Source organism: Mustela erminea, chromosome 11 (genome assembly GCF_009829155.1).
Source record: "Mustela erminea isolate mMusErm1 chromosome 11, mMusErm1.Pri, whole genome shotgun sequence".
Lineage (NCBI taxonomy): Eukaryota > Metazoa > Chordata > Mammalia > Carnivora > Mustelidae > Mustela > Mustela erminea.
In genome coordinates, this window is record NC_045624.1 from 84390417 (window position 1) to 84405772 (window position 15356).

The following is a 15356-nucleotide window of genomic DNA, read 5'->3' on the forward strand; positions in this document are numbered from 1 at the left end:
ATGTATTCAAAGAGAATGCAAAGGATCCTACCTTCTCAAGATCCAGAGCCACTCCCCAAGAGTCAAAAGAACCAAGAGCCGGTAGATTTCAGGCAGAGAGAAAGCCACAGCAAGCTATTAGGACACAGAATAAGCTTAGTAGGATTGTGCATTTTTTTGTTGTTGTTGTTTTTTTGTACCTACAGGTTCTCGAACAGCAATTTTGAGACATAAAATGGGCAAGTGTACTATAAGGTGGCATGCTTAATTCTTTCAATTTTAAGAAGGAGGAATTTACATTGAATGCGGAGCTTTAATTTTTATTCTAATGTCTGTTCTCTCATCTTGTAAAAAGGAATCTCTAAGGCTAAGCCATTTTAACTCTTTGTATCCACTTTTTAATTTGGTCTTTTCCACACGTGCCAATAAGGCAATAGTTTAGGAAGAGAGCTCTCCAAAATTTCTCAAATATAGAAGTTTTCAATTCAAAAAATCCATCCTCTGGCCATCAACAAGTGGGACCTATTAATCTCAACAGAGACTCCAACTAATAAGCTTTTTTATGGCTTGGCCAAAGATGCAAAAAGCATCCCAAAAGAGAATGCAAAATACTCAGCCTTCACAAGATCCAGCCAGGTCACTCCCAGAGATTGTCTAGGAAAGCAAAAGCCTTCATTGCACAGACGGAAAGGATGGTGTAGTGAAAACAGTGTCCCTGGTTTCCCGCAAGAACGTGAGATGCCTCCAGTCACAAACCTGCTAATCTCAGACACCAGGCAGGTTCTACTGAAATGAGACTTTCCTAGCACTAACAGAGAAGATAAGGGAGAAAATACAAAAGCTTTCTGAGGACTGGGGCCCTTTATCGCAAGCTCCCCTGAGAGCCGGCATGGCTGGACAAATAGAGTGCCGCTTGTGACTCTGTGCCACCAAACCCCGGGCTCTTCCCCTGGCCACCAAGGTGCACCAGTCGGTGTACCTTCCCGATGGTAGAGAACAGAGAGAATATTCTCACTAGTCACAGAGCCAAGTCCTCAGGACGTAGAAGGAGATGAAAGGAAAAGCCTCAACCAGTTTTTAAACAGGGGACTCACAGCAAAGTTTGTTTCAACAGATGCTGGTCTGGTGACCATGAACTCACCTGTCTGTGAGGCCAGCTTGAGCAGCAGGCTTGGGGAGCCTTTGCCTGCCTTCCACCCTATGCTTTTTCCTCCTTATAGCAAACTACAAAAAAGAGACAAGGAAAAACAGTGACCACCATTGGGAGGAATAGGACCAAAAAAAAAAAAAAAGAGTCCAGGAGTACTCATTACCAACTTTTTTCTTTTTTAACCACAGTGGCTATACCCAAGCAATTATTTCCACAAATATTGTATCCTGCTAAACTAAATTTAGGAGGGGGGCGATTCTCATCATGCTCGCTTCCAACAGAGACATTAACAGGCAAAGACCTGAGAAACTCTCATGGTAAGAATTCTTACCTTCTTCTGGCACTTGTCAGAGGTGTCAGGGCCTCTCAGCTGTAATAGCCTTGGAGCCAGCGGTATCCAGACAAGGAAGTAAATCCTGCCAACTCTGCCAACTGTCAGGGATGGAAAGTTTTTGCTCTACCCTGCTGGATTCTTCTGGCAGTCTTATCGAATTGACATGAAAGAGTTTAATAGGAGAAAGACAAACGTAACCACATATGTAGAGGGGGACCCCATAAGAATATGAGACCCACAGGCAGCTGGGCAGATGGGGCTTATATGGCGCCTGAGCTAAGGAGAAGAGGGTAGCGGTTTGGGACTTCAGAGGAGAGGAAGACATTTCACAGGAAGATGGGAAGAGCCGATGTACATCATGCCATGCAGACAAGTCTTTCTGATATAAAACAGAGTTTTCTCTGGTGATAGCCCTCTTTCTGGTTGCAGGCACCCCCATCTAAATGTTTCTGGGCAGTTTAGGGGGAGGTAAAAAGAAAAACTTCTTGAGTCTTTGTTTCTTAAAAATAATCAGCCTATGGGGCGCCTGGGTAGGCTCAATGGGTTAAAGCCTCTGCCTTCGGCTCAGGTCATGATCTCAGGGTCCTGGGACCAAGCCCCGCATTGGGCTCTCTGCTCAGCAGGGAGCTTGCTTCTCCTCTCTCTCTTTCTCTCTCTCCCTCTCTCTGCCTACTTGTGATCTCTCTCTCTGTCAAATAAATAAAATCTTAAAAAAAAATAATAGCCTAAAATAATCTTCATGCCAAAGAGACACATTTTGGGGTGGCAAATTTTGCTCCCCTACAATTCATACATGCATTTATTACAAAAATATTAGATTTCTCCACATTTCTGTAAATTACTCTCAAGAAAGGGGAAGGAGTGATCTCTGACTGATCTACTTATTTTTCATTCGGTTGATATTTATTGAATGCATAGGTGTACGCGCCCAGCACAGTCAGAGACAGAAGTTGCAACCAGGAACAAGGCAGATCACAGGCCGTGCCTAGGAGAATTTATATTCTAGGAAGAGAGACACATACACAAGTTGTAGTAAATGCTGTGAAGGAAACCAAGGAGCTGAACCAGGAAAGAGCCACTTTGGACAGGGTGGTGAGAGAGGCCTCTGAGGAGATGGTATTGAGGCTGAGGGGTCTACCCCGTGACACAACAAGGGGCCCAGCGTTTAGCCTACAAATGCACGTGCAGCCCAAGAACCAGCTCCTCCTCCTTCAGCAGATCTGTATTGTTCCAGGCGGGGTGAGGGGGGAGTCCTGCTGCACAAATTTGGCCTTTGGGCCAGAGTCTGCACTGCTGCCAACAATACACCAACAGCCCCTCTGCACCCAATGGCCAATATCCTTTCCCCAAGCCGGCCTTTGGCTCCCCTGCCCGTCGGCCACCCCTTACTTAGGCCACTACACCAGCGCTCAGCAGGGCTCGCTAGCACAGGTGGGTTTTCCTGTAGGTGCACAGACCTGTAAGAATCCAGCACCCAGATGAACCATATCATCTGCAGCAGCAGTCGAATGGAGTTTCTCGTATTTTCCCTCAGTTCCGTTTTATTTTTGGAGAAGTGACGTCAGTAAAAAGCCTTATTTTTTGCTAAAATGAAATTAAACCCACTTGAAATCAGACATTACACATAATCCCTAAGTGCTACAGAAATTGATACCCAATGGCTTGTTTCTAGGAAGGTCTGAGACTCTATCTGCAGAGAGAAGAATTCACAGGCAGCGTTTATCAAAACGCAGCCCAAACTATCCTTTTTAAGGTGAGGCAGACTCCCTGCCTCTCACAGCTCCCCTCCCCACCCTCCTCCCACCCCAGACCACCTTGTGTGTTCAGCTGGTCCCCATAAAGAAGTCAAGCCCCACCACCCGCAGCCTGCACCAGACCACCCCTTGCTCCCCGGACTCCGTTGGGAACTAGAGCTTGAACATGGATGAGGGCTCTGAAAGTTTCAAATAGTATCATCCTTTGTTCTTGTTGAACAAAGCAGGGGAGATGCAGGAGGAGACTTTCACAACCCCATGGGTAGGGAGTTAAGGTCTTTGTCATCATCAGCTGCCTGATGAGGGCAGGGGAAAAGGGTGTAATATCCAGGGACATGCAATTAGAGCTACGGTTACACCAGCCCTTGGGGTACTAAGTTCAGAGAAAGGCATGATGTGACCCCAGCCGGGCGAGGTACACATGGTGCCGATAAGTTGGCCCAGCCTCTGCTTGCCTCTGTGACAGCTCTTTTTATCTGGAGCCCTCCTGGGCTCTGGTCCTTTCTCAGGTGGTTTGTTGTGACACAGCACTTAGCAGTAAGAGTAAGTGCTAAGGGAATTTTAGTGGTGTTGGTTTTACTTTGTTTTGTTTTACCATTATCATGATTTCTTTTTCGTAATTTTTTTTCAGTGTTCCAAGATTCATTGTTTATGCACCACACACAGTGGTCCATGCAGCACCTGTCCTCCTTAATACCCACCACCAGGCTCACCCAAACCTCACCCCACTCCCCTCCACAACCCTCAGTTAGTTTCTCAGAGTCCACAGTCTCTCGTGGTTTGTCTCCCCCTCCGATTTCCCCCAACTCACTTAATGTCCTCCACTTTATTCCTTATGCTCCACAAGTAAGTGAAACCATATGATAATGGACTTTCTCTGCCTGACTTATTTCACTCAGCATAACCTCCTCCAGTCCCGTCCATGTTGATACAAAAGTTGGGTATTCATCCTTTCTGATGGAGGCATAATACTCCATAGTATATATGGACCACATCTTCCTTATCCATTTGTCCGTTGAAGGGCATCTTGGCTCTATCCACAGTTTGGTGACTGTGGCCGTTGCTGCTATCAACATTGGGGTACAGATGGCCCTTCTTTTCACTGCATCTGTATCTTTGGGGTAAATACCCAGTAGTGCAATTGCAGGGTCATAGGGTAGCTCTATTTTTAATTTCTTAAGGAATCTCCACACTGTTTTCCAAAGTGACTGCACCAACTTGCATTTCCACCAACAGTGTAAGGGGGTTCCCCTTTCTCCACATACTCTCCAACACTTGTTTACCATCTTGTTGATTTTGGCCATTCTAACTGGTGTAAGATGATATCTCAATGTGGTTTTGATTTGAATCTCCCTAATGGCTAGTGATGATGAACATTTTCTCATGTGTCTGTGAGCCATTTGTAGTCTTGAGTACTTACAAGTGCTTGCTATGTGCCCGAAACTGTGGTAGGTGCTCACTTAACTTTTACAAAAGTGTGGGCAATTTTAATTTTCATAACAGATGTCTGAGGTAGATAATGTGTCGTTTGGGCTCAGAAAAGTTGAGTGGTTTGTCCAAAGCTTCGCAGCTAGTCAGTGGTAAAGCTGAGATGTAAATCTGCACCGCCTCAGCTCTAGATTTCCATAGTCTTTCCTGCCTCCCGTGTTCATGAATCCTGACATTACGAGGTCAGGCTCAAACCCTCCAGTGAGTCTCCAGCACCTGCTGAACGGACTCCGCGGGCCTCTGTGTGTCCTTCAGACGACAAAACTCATCATGGTTTCCTCTCCCGTCACATGACAGCTCACAGGACAGCTCACAGGCTGGGTTTCGATTGCGGTGGTCTCTCTCAAGTCCCCTCCAGTGCCACGCCCACAGCCCGAAACCTGAACACAGGAATGAGCGTGTGAATGTCTGAGTGCAGGGAAGCCCGAATTGTGTGGCTCACTCTGGAACATAATGACAGGTTTAGTTTGGGGCATGTGAAAATGAGAGATTTGGGTTTTTTTCTCTCTTCAAGGTAGGTGAGAGCTGGGCATGGTTCAAAACAGAAGAGAAGAAACCACTTGAAAAAAAAGGCTCATTACTGAAGAAATAGGGGATGACATTGCTGCTGCTACTAAAATTTTAATCAATCTAGTCTTCACTTCAAGACTGTTTCCTGGGGGAGCGTCCCTGAACTCCTAAATGAGGTTAGCGCCCCGTTAAATGCTTCTGTAACACCTTTTGCTTTTCTTAAGTTTCTTTTGATGATACATCACATTCGAAATCATTGGTTCTGTATCTACCTCCTATAACAAGCTCTGTAAGGGCAGGAGTGTCATCTCGTACATGCTGAATTCCCAGCAGTCGACACAGTGCTTGGCACAGAGTAGATGTTCGATAAATATTCATGAACAGCAAGACTAATAGCATTTCTCTGCCCGAAGAGTGACCGTGCTTCTGTTTGCCAATACCAATGAGAGAACAGGAAATTTCATTTCTTCATAGAAGAATCTGATGGAAGCAAAACCGATCGAATTAATTTTAAATCATGTGTAATTTCCTTGTCGATATCAGCGGTGACTCACCTGTTGGATCCGGACGAGGATCACCCTGATCACTGTCCTGCTTCAAAGCTTCCCCACTTTTAGGTCTTTGGGGTGAGGTTCTCCCCAACCTGCTCTCCTAGCCTTCTCTTCTTCCTCTCCCCCAGATACATCTCTTGCTGATCCCACTTGCTGGAATACTCTTCTGTACTTTCTGTGTCTCTATGTCCCATCTCTATTTCCATCTCTATGTCCCAAACACAGGACGGTCTGTTCCCATGTGTGCCCACCCCACAGCACCCCGCACTTTCATCTAGAAGTCCAGAGCTCTGGAGCTGCGCACGAGTTCTCTGAGGCCCTAAACTGTGTCTTGTTCATTTTCACATCTCCAGTGCGTAGCACATGCCTGCCTGATGGCACATCTTCTAATGAAAAATACACAAGAAAACCTCAGGTCCCCCCTGCCTGTTCTCTTTCACTCATACCCTGTATCCAGTCCATCAGCCTATCTTCAAACCACATCCTGAATCCGGCCCTTCTCGCCACCTGCCTCACCTCGGACACCAGCAGCTCCCGTCTGGGCAACCGCGGTAGCCTCTAAACTGGGGTCTTGCTTCCGCCTGCAGTCCGTTCTGCATAAAGAAGCCACGTTGGCCTTCTGAAATATTCCCCTGCATGAGCTCATCCAGTGGCCTCCAAAATACTTAGAATAAAATTCAAAAGCCTTCTTGAAGCCCTGTTGGATCTCACCCTTGCCTCCTTCTGCCTCCCGATCCAACTTAACATTCCTGCAACACGTCAAGCCCTCCCTTTGCACATGTTCCATTTTGCCCCCCCGACCTGCTGCTCGGCATTCAAGTGCCCACTCAGTGTCCGCTCAGCATCGAGGCCTTCCTGATGGCCTTATCTGAACAGCAGCCCGCGTTTCTCTCGGTCTCCCTGCCTTACCTTATTTTCTTGGGTAGTACTGATCCATATCAGACTCATTATTACCAGTTTGTATATTAATTTTCTGTCTCTTTCACTATGATAGTAAGGCCCATGAATCTCACAGGTGTATTTTCAGTGCACAGATCTGTATGAGAAAAGTAGTAGGTTCTCAGTAAATGTTTGTTGAATGAAAAAGAAAAAAAGGTTTCCCCAAGCATCTGCACAAAATGGCAAGAAAGGCGGGTCTGGTGCCTTATGACCTCCAGGAACCCATCATGGCCCATCATTGCCAAGCAGTTACTGCTGGGCTGGAAGGTGGCAATGGGGCACTATTAGAGCAATGAATGTTTCTGGCAACTTCTACAGAAACAAGTTAAAATCTCTGGCCTTCCTCAGCAAGTGGGTGAACACCAACTGGTGCTGCCCACCAGACTAAGTGAGGCCAGGCTGCCCTGACCCCACCACCCTCTGACAAGAAAAAGCAATTGGTAGTTCCTGCTACCCTCAAGGCTGTGTCTCCTCCTTAGTGAAAGTTTGTCCACCTGGGATGCCTGGCTCACAGCATTGGCTGGAGGTACCATCATGGAGGGGAAGAGGACGGAGAAGGCCAAGATCCATTAAAACAGCTCATGAGGTTACAGAAACAAACCGAAAAGAACATGGAGAAGGAATTTAAGCAATATACAGAGATCTTTAATACTCAAGGATTCCCAGTGTGAACGTGTTAAAGATTGTTTATTCCTCTTGCTTGGCCTGACCTGCCCTTCCTCTCATCACCACCCCGGGAGGTGGGGAACCCGAGGCCTACCATCCAGGTACCAGAGGTGCAGGGTCTTAGATGGCTGAGACACAAAAAGGACTTAAGTCAATACTAATTAAGTCCTTCTTTTATTTTTTTATGTTTTTTTTATTATATTATGTTAGTCACTGTACAGTACATCATTAGTTTTTTGGTTTCCTTACTAACATATAAGAAATTATTTTATTTGTATTATTTGTTTCAGGGGTACAGATCTGTGATTCATCAGGCTTACATAATTCACAGCACTCACCATAACATGTACCCTCCCCAATGTCCATCACCAACCACCTATCCCTACCCCCTACCCCCACCCCAACAACCCTCAATTTGTTTCCTGAGCTCAGAAGTCTCTTATGGTTTATCCCTTCCCGGTCCTATCTTGTTTCACCTTTTTTCCCTCCCCGCCATGACCCCCCGCCCTGCCTCTCAAATTCCTCATATCAGAGAGATCATAAGAGAATTGTCTCTTTCTCTGATTGACTTATTTCCCTCAGCATAATACCCTCTAGTTCCATTTACATCATTGCAAATGGCAAGATTTCATTTCTTTTGATGGCTGCATAGTATTCCATTGTATATATATATATATACCACCTCTTCTTTATCCATTCATCTGTTGATGGACACCTAGGTCCTTTCCATTGTTTGGTTATTATGGACATCAGTGCTATAAGCATTCAGGTGCACATGTCCCTTTGGATCACTACATTTGTATCTTCGGGGTAAATATCCAGTAGTACAATTGCTGGGTCACAGGGTAGCTCTGTTTTCAACTTTTTGAGGGAACTCCATACTGTTTTCCAGTGGCTATACCAGCTTGCATTCCCACTAACAGTGTAGGAGAGTTCCCCTTTCCCTACATCCTCACCAACATCTGTTATTTCCTAACTTGTTAATTTCAGACATTCTGACTGGTGTGAGGGGATACCTCATTATGGTTTTGATTTGGATTTCCCTGATGCCAAGTGCTGTTAAGCACTTTTTCATGTGTCTGTTGGCCATTTGGATGTCTTCTTTGCAGAAATGTCTGTTCATTATCTTCTGCCCCTTTCTTGATTGGATTCTTTGTTCTTTGGGTGTTGAGTTTGGTAAATTCTTTACAGTTTTTGGATACTAGCCCTTTATCTGATAAGAACAGATACTACACTTGATCTTAGCCAAAAGGCCGAGAAGCGATTACTAGCCCTTTATCTGATATGTCATTTGCAAGTATCTTCTCCCATTCTGTCAGTTGTCTTTGGTTTCATTGACCATTTCCTTTGCTGTGCACAAGCTTTTGATCTTGATGAAGTCCCAATAGTTCATTTTTGCCCTTGCTTCCCTTGCCTTTGGCGATGTTTCTAGGAAGAAGTTGCTATGGCTGAGGTCAAAGATGTTGCTGCCAGTGTTCTCCTCAAGGATTTTGATGGATACTTGTCTCTCATGGAGGTCTACCATCCATTTTGAGTCTATTTTTGTGTGTGGTGAAAGAAATGATCCAGTTTCATTCTTCTGCATGTGGCTGCCCAGTTTTCCCAACACTATTTGTTGAAGAGACTGTCTTTCTTCCATTGGACATTCTTTCCTGCCTTGTCAAAGATTAGTTGACCATAGAGTTGAGGGCCCATTTCTGGGCTCTCTATTCTGTTCCATTGATCTATGTGTCTGTTTTGGGGTGAGTACCATACTGTCTTGATGATGACAGCTTTGTAATAGAGCTTAAAGTCTGGAATTGTGATGTGGCCAGTATTGACTTTCTTTTTCAACATTCCTCTTGCTATTCAGCATCTTTTCTGGTTCCATATAAATTTTATAATTATTTGTTCCATTTCTGTGAAAAAAGATGATGGCATTTTGATAGGGTTTGGATTAAATGTGTAGTTTGCTCTAGGGGCACCTGGGTGGCTCAGCTGTTAAACATCTGCCTTCAGCTCAGGTCATGATCCCAGGAGCCTGGGATCGAGCCCCATATCTGGCTCCCTGCTCAGCAGGAAGCCTGCTTCTCTCTCTCCCCCTCCCCCTGCTTGTGTATCTCTTGCTGTGTATCTCTCTGTCAAGTAAATAAACAAAATCTTTAGAAAGATGTGTAGATTTCTCTAGGTAGCGTAGACATTTTCACAAAATTTATCCTTCCAATCCATGAGCATGGACCATTTTTCCATTTCTTTGTGTCTTCCTCAATTTCTTTCATGAGTACTTTTTCTGAATACAGATTCTTTGCCTCTTTGGTTAGGTTTATTCCTAGGTATTTTATGGTTTTGAGTGCAATTGTAAATGGGATTGACTCCTTAATTTCTCTTTCTTCTGTCTTGCTGTTGGTATATAGAAATGCCAACTTATTTCTGTGCATTGATTTTATATCCTGACACTTCACTGAATTCCTGTAGGAGTTCTAGTCATTTTGAAGTCTTTTGGGTTTTCCACATAAAGTATCATATCTTCTGCAAAGAGTGAGAGTTTAACTACTTCTTTGCCAATTTGGATACCTTTTATTTCTTTTTGCTGTCTGATTGCTGAGACTAGGACTTCTAGTATTCTGTTGAGTAGCAGTGGTGATAGTGGACAGCCCTGTTGTGCTCCTGATCTTAGGCGGAAAGCTCTCAGTTTGTCCCCATTGAGAATGATATTTGCTGTGGGTTTTCCATAGATGGCTTTGATGATATTGAGGTATGTACCCTCTATCCCTACACTGTGAAGAGTTTTGATCAAGAAAGGATGCTGTACTTTATCAAGTGCTTTTCCTGTATCTATCATATGGTGTTGTCATATGGTTCTTGTTCATTCTTTTATTAATGTACTACATCACATTGATTGATTTGTGGATGTTGAACCAACCTAGCAGCCCAGAAATAAATCCCATTTGGTTGTGGTGAATAATCCTTTTAATGTACTGTTGGATCCTATTGGCTAGTATTTTGGTGAAAATTTTTGCATCCATGTTCATCAGGGATATTGGTCTGTAATTCTCTTTTTTGATGGGGTCTTTGTCTGGTATTTGATGGCCTTGTAAAATGAGTTTGGAAGTTTTCCTTGCATTTCTATTATTTGGAAGAATTTCAGGAGAATAGGTATTCATTCTTCTTTAACTATTGTGTAGAATTTCCCTGAGAAGCCCTCTGGTCCTGGGCTCTTGTTGGGAGATTTTTGATGACTGCTTCAATCTCCTTACTGGTTATGGGTTTGTTCAGGTTTTCTATTTCTTCCTGATTCAGTTTTGGTAGTTTATGTCTCTAGAAATGCATCCATTTCTTCCAGAATGTCTAACTTGCTGGTGCATAGTTGCTCATAATATGTTCTTATAATTGTTTGCATTTCTTTGGTATTGGGTGTGATCTCTCCTCTTTGATTCATGATTTTATTAATTTGGGTCCTTTCTCTTTTCTTTTGGATAAGTCTGGCCAGGGGTTTATACATCTTATTAATTCTTTCGAAGAACCAGTCCTAGTTTCATTGATTTGCTCTACTGTTCTTTTGGTTTCTATTTCATTGATTTCTGCTCTGCTCTTTATTATTTCTCTTCTCCTACTGGGTTTAGGCTTTCTTTGTTGTTCTTTCTCCAGCTCCTTTAGTTGTAGTGTTAGGTTGTGTACTTGAGACTTTTCTTGTTTCTTGAGAAAGGCTTGTATTGCTATATATTTTCCTCTCGGGACTGCCTTTGCTGTATCTCAAAGATTTTGAACAGTTGTGTTTTCATTTTCATTTGTTTCCATGAACTTTTTTTTATGTTTTTTTTTAAGATTTTATTTATTTATTTGGCAGACAGAGATCAGAAGTAGGCAGAGAGGCAGGCAGAGAGAGAGGAGGAAGCAGGTTCCCTGCTGAGCAGAGAGCCTTATGTGGGGCTCAATCTCAGGACCCTGGGATCATGACCTGAGCCAAAGGCAGAGGCTTTAACCCACTGAGCCACCCAGGCACTCTTCCATGAACTTTTTAAATTCTTCTTTAATTTCCTGGTTGACCCATTCATTCTTTAGAAGAATGCTGTTTAGTCTCCATGTATTTGGGTTCTTTCCAAATTTCCTCTTGTGATTGAGTTCTAGCTTCAGAGCATTGTGGTCTGAAAATATGCAGGGAATGGTCCCAATCTTTTGATACTGGTTGAGACCTGATTTTACCCAGGATTTGATCTATTCTGGAGAATGTTCCATGTGTGCTAGAGAATAATGTGTATTCTGTTGCTTTGGGATGAAATGTTCTGAATATATCTGTAATGTCCATCTGGTCCAGTGTGTCATTTAAGGCCTTTATTTCCTTGTTGATCTTTTGCTTGGATGATCTGTCCATTTCAGTGAGGGGAGTGTTATATTCCCCTGCTATTATTGTATTATTGTTGATGCGTTTCTTTGATTTTGTTAATAATGGTTTATGTAGCTGGCTGCTCCCACGTTAGGGGCATAGATATTTTAAATTGTTAGATCTTCTTATTGGACAGACCCTTTGTGTATGATAAGACCCTCATCTCTTATTATAGTCTTTGGCTTAAAATCTATTTGACCTGATATAAGGATTGCCACCCCTGCTTTCTTCTGATGTTCATTAGCATGGTAAATTGTTTTCCACCCCCTCACTTTAAATCTGGAGGTGTCTTCAGGTCTAAAATGAGTTTCTTGTAGGCAACATATGGATGGGTTTGTTTGTTTGTTTGTTTGTTTGTTTGTTTTTATCCATTCTGATACCCTTTGTCTTTTGATTGGGGCATTTAGTCCATTAACATTCAGGGTAACTATTGAGAGATATGAATTTAGTGCCATTGTATTGCCTGTAAGGTGACTGTTACTGTATATTGTTTCTGTTCCTTTCTGATTTACTACTTTTAGGCTCTCTCTTTGCTTAGAGAACCCCTTTCAATATTTCCTGTAGAGCTGGTTTATTGTTTGCAAATTCTTTCAGTTTTTGTTTGTCCTGGAAGCTTTTTATCTCTCCTATGTTCAATGATAGCCTAGCTGGATATAGTATTCTTGGCTGCATGTTTTTCTCGTTTAGTGCTCTGAATATATCATGCCAGTTCTTTCTGGCCTGCCAGGTCTCTGTGGATAAGTCAGCTGTCAATCTAATATTTTTACCATTGTATGTTACAGACTTCTTTTCCCGGGCTGCTTTCAGGATTTTCTCTTTGTCGCTAATACTTGTAAATTTTACTATTAGGTGATGGGGTGTGGACCTATTCTTATTGATTTTGAGGGGGGTTCTCTGTGCATCCTGGATTTTGATGCTTGTTCCCTTTGCCATATTAGGGAAATTCTCTACAATAATTCTCTCCAAGATACCTTCTGCTCCCCTCTCTTTTTCTTCTTCTTCTGGAATCCCAATTATTCTAATGTTGTTTGGTCTTAGGGTGTCACTTACCTCTCGAATTCTCCCCTTGTGGTCCAGTAGCTGTTTGTCTCTCTTTTGCTCAGCTTCTTTATTCTCTGTCATTTGATCTTCTATATCACTAATTCTTTCTTCTGCCTCATTTATCCTAGCAGTAAGAGCCTCCATTTCTTTTTAAAAGATTTTATTTATTTGACAGACAGAGATCACAAGTAGGCAGAGAGGAGGAGGAAGCAGGTTCCCTGCTGAGCAGAGAACCCAATGTTGGGGCTTGATGCCAGGACCCTGGAATCATGACCTAAGCTGAAGGCAGAGGCTTTAACCCACTGAGCCACCCAGGTGCCCCAAGAGCCTCCATTTTTTATTGCACCTCATTAATAGCTTTTTTTATTTCAACTTGGTTAGATTTTAGATCTTTTATTTCTCCATAAAGGGCTTTTATCTCTCTAGAGAGTGTTTATCTAATATCTTCCATGCCTTTTTTGAGCCCAGCTAGAACCTTGAGAATCATCATTCTGAACTCTATATCTGACATATTCTAATGTCTGTATTGATTAGGTCCCTAGCCTTCAGTACTGCCTCTTGTTCTTTTTTTTTGTGGTGAGTTTTTCTGCCTTGTCATTTTGTCCAGATAAGAGTATATGAAGGAGCAAATAAAATACTGAAAGGGTGGCAAAGACCCCAGGAAAATGCGCTTTAACCAAATCAGAAGAGACCCCAAATCATGGGAGGGAGAAAGGGGATAAAAAGAAGTTCAGAAAAAAAAATTAAGAAAAAGAAAACAAATAAAGAAAAAATATAAAAAAGAAAAAAAAATATATATATATATATTAGATAAACTAGTTTAAAAATGTTAAAAAAGAAAAGGGTAAAAGTTTAAAAAAAATTAGCAAAAGAGAAAAAAAATTAAATTAAAAAAATTAAATTAACCGCAAGACTAAAGAATCATGGGAGAAAGCCATGAGTCCCGTACTTTGCTTTCTCCTCCACTGGAATTCTGCTGCTCTCCTTGGTAGGTGAACTTTGTCTTGGCTGGATTTCTTGTTGATCTTCTGGGGGAGGGGCCTGTTGTAGTGAATCTCAAGTGTCTTTGCCCCAGGGGGAATTGCACCGCCCTTACCAGGGGCTGGACTAACTAATCTGCTTGGGTTCGCTTTTGGGAGCTTTTGTCCCCTGAACGCTTTCCATAGAGTTCCGGAGGACGGGAATGGAAATGGCGGCCTCCCAGTCTCCAGCCTGGAGGAGCCGAGAGCTTGGGGCCCCACTCCTCAGTGCACCCTCAGAGAAAGAGCCCAATCATTCCTGTCTCCCTGGCCTCTGGCTGCACTCCGAGCTCACCCAGCTTGCGACTGGTTCAAGGTAACCCTGAGCTGAGAGCTCACTCCTCAGCTCTGTCTCTGTAGCCGGTTTCCCTGGTCTAATACCTGCGAGCTCTGTGACACTCAGACACCCCCGATCCTTCTGTGACCCTGCAGGACCTAGGGCCACGCTGGCCCCACGTGGGCTTCACCCCAGTTTAGCCTCTGGAGCGCTGTCCCTCAGCAGAACAGACTTTTTAAAGTCCTGATTTTGTGCTCCGTTGCTCCGCCTCTTGCCGGGAGCCGCCCCCGCCTCGCACCCCCCCCACCCCTGTCTATCTTCCATTCACTTTGAATTCACTTCTCTGCCAGTCCTACCTTTCAGAAAGTGGTCGATTTCCTGTTTGAAGAATTGCTGTTCTTCTCTCCAATCTCCTATTGGATTTGTAGGGTGTTTGCAATGGTTTGATAAGCTATCTAGCTGATCTCCTGCTACCTGCTGTAGTCTCAGCTTTCTATTTCTCCGCCATCTTGACCCCCCCTCCCCCGTCATTAGTTTTTGATGTAGTGTCCCATGACTCATTGTTTGCATGTAACACCCAGTGCTCCATGCAATCCGTGCCCTCCTTAATACCCATCACCAGGCTCACACATCCCCCCACCACCCTTCCCTGTAAAACAGTTTGTTTCTTGGAGTCCACAGTCTCTCATGGTTCGTCTCCCACTCTGTTCCCCCCCTCATTTTTCCCTTCCTTCTGCTAATGCCATCCATGCTATTCCTTATGTTCCACAAATATGTGAAACTGTATGGTAATTGACTTTCTCTGCTTGACTTATTTCATTCAGCATAATCTCCTCCACTCTCATTCATGTTGATGCAGAAGTTGGGTATTCATCCTTTCTGATGGCTGAGTATTATTCCATTGGCTATATGGACCACGTCTTCTTTATCCATTCATTGATTGAAGGACATTTTGACTCTTTACACAGTTTAGCTATTGTGGACATTGTTGCTATGAACATTGGGGTGCATATAGCCCTTTTCACTATATCTGTATCTTTGGGATAAATACCCAGTTGTGTGATTGCTAGGTCATAAACTTTTTGAGGAACCTCCGTACTGTTTTTTGAGTAGTTGTACCAACTTGTATTCCCACCAACAGTGTAAGAGGGTTCCCCTTTCTCCACATACTCTCCAACATTTGTTGTTTCTTGTCTTGTTAATTTTTGCCACACTAACTGGTGTAAGGTGGTATCTCAATGTGGTTTTGGTTTTAATTTCCCTGATGGTTAATGGTGATGAACAC

The 15356-nt window shown here is 43.4% G+C and overlaps 1 protein-coding gene and 1 pseudogene across 8 annotated transcripts in view; one reads left to right on the forward strand and one right to left on the reverse strand.

The window, feature by feature from the left end:
* Positions 1 to 15356, forward strand: part of MAGI2 (membrane associated guanylate kinase, WW and PDZ domain containing 2) — a 1338391-nt gene that overhangs the window by 1303355 nt on the left and 19680 nt on the right. The window lies entirely within an intron of this gene.
* Positions 8531 to 8636, reverse strand: LOC116569784 (annotated as a pseudogene).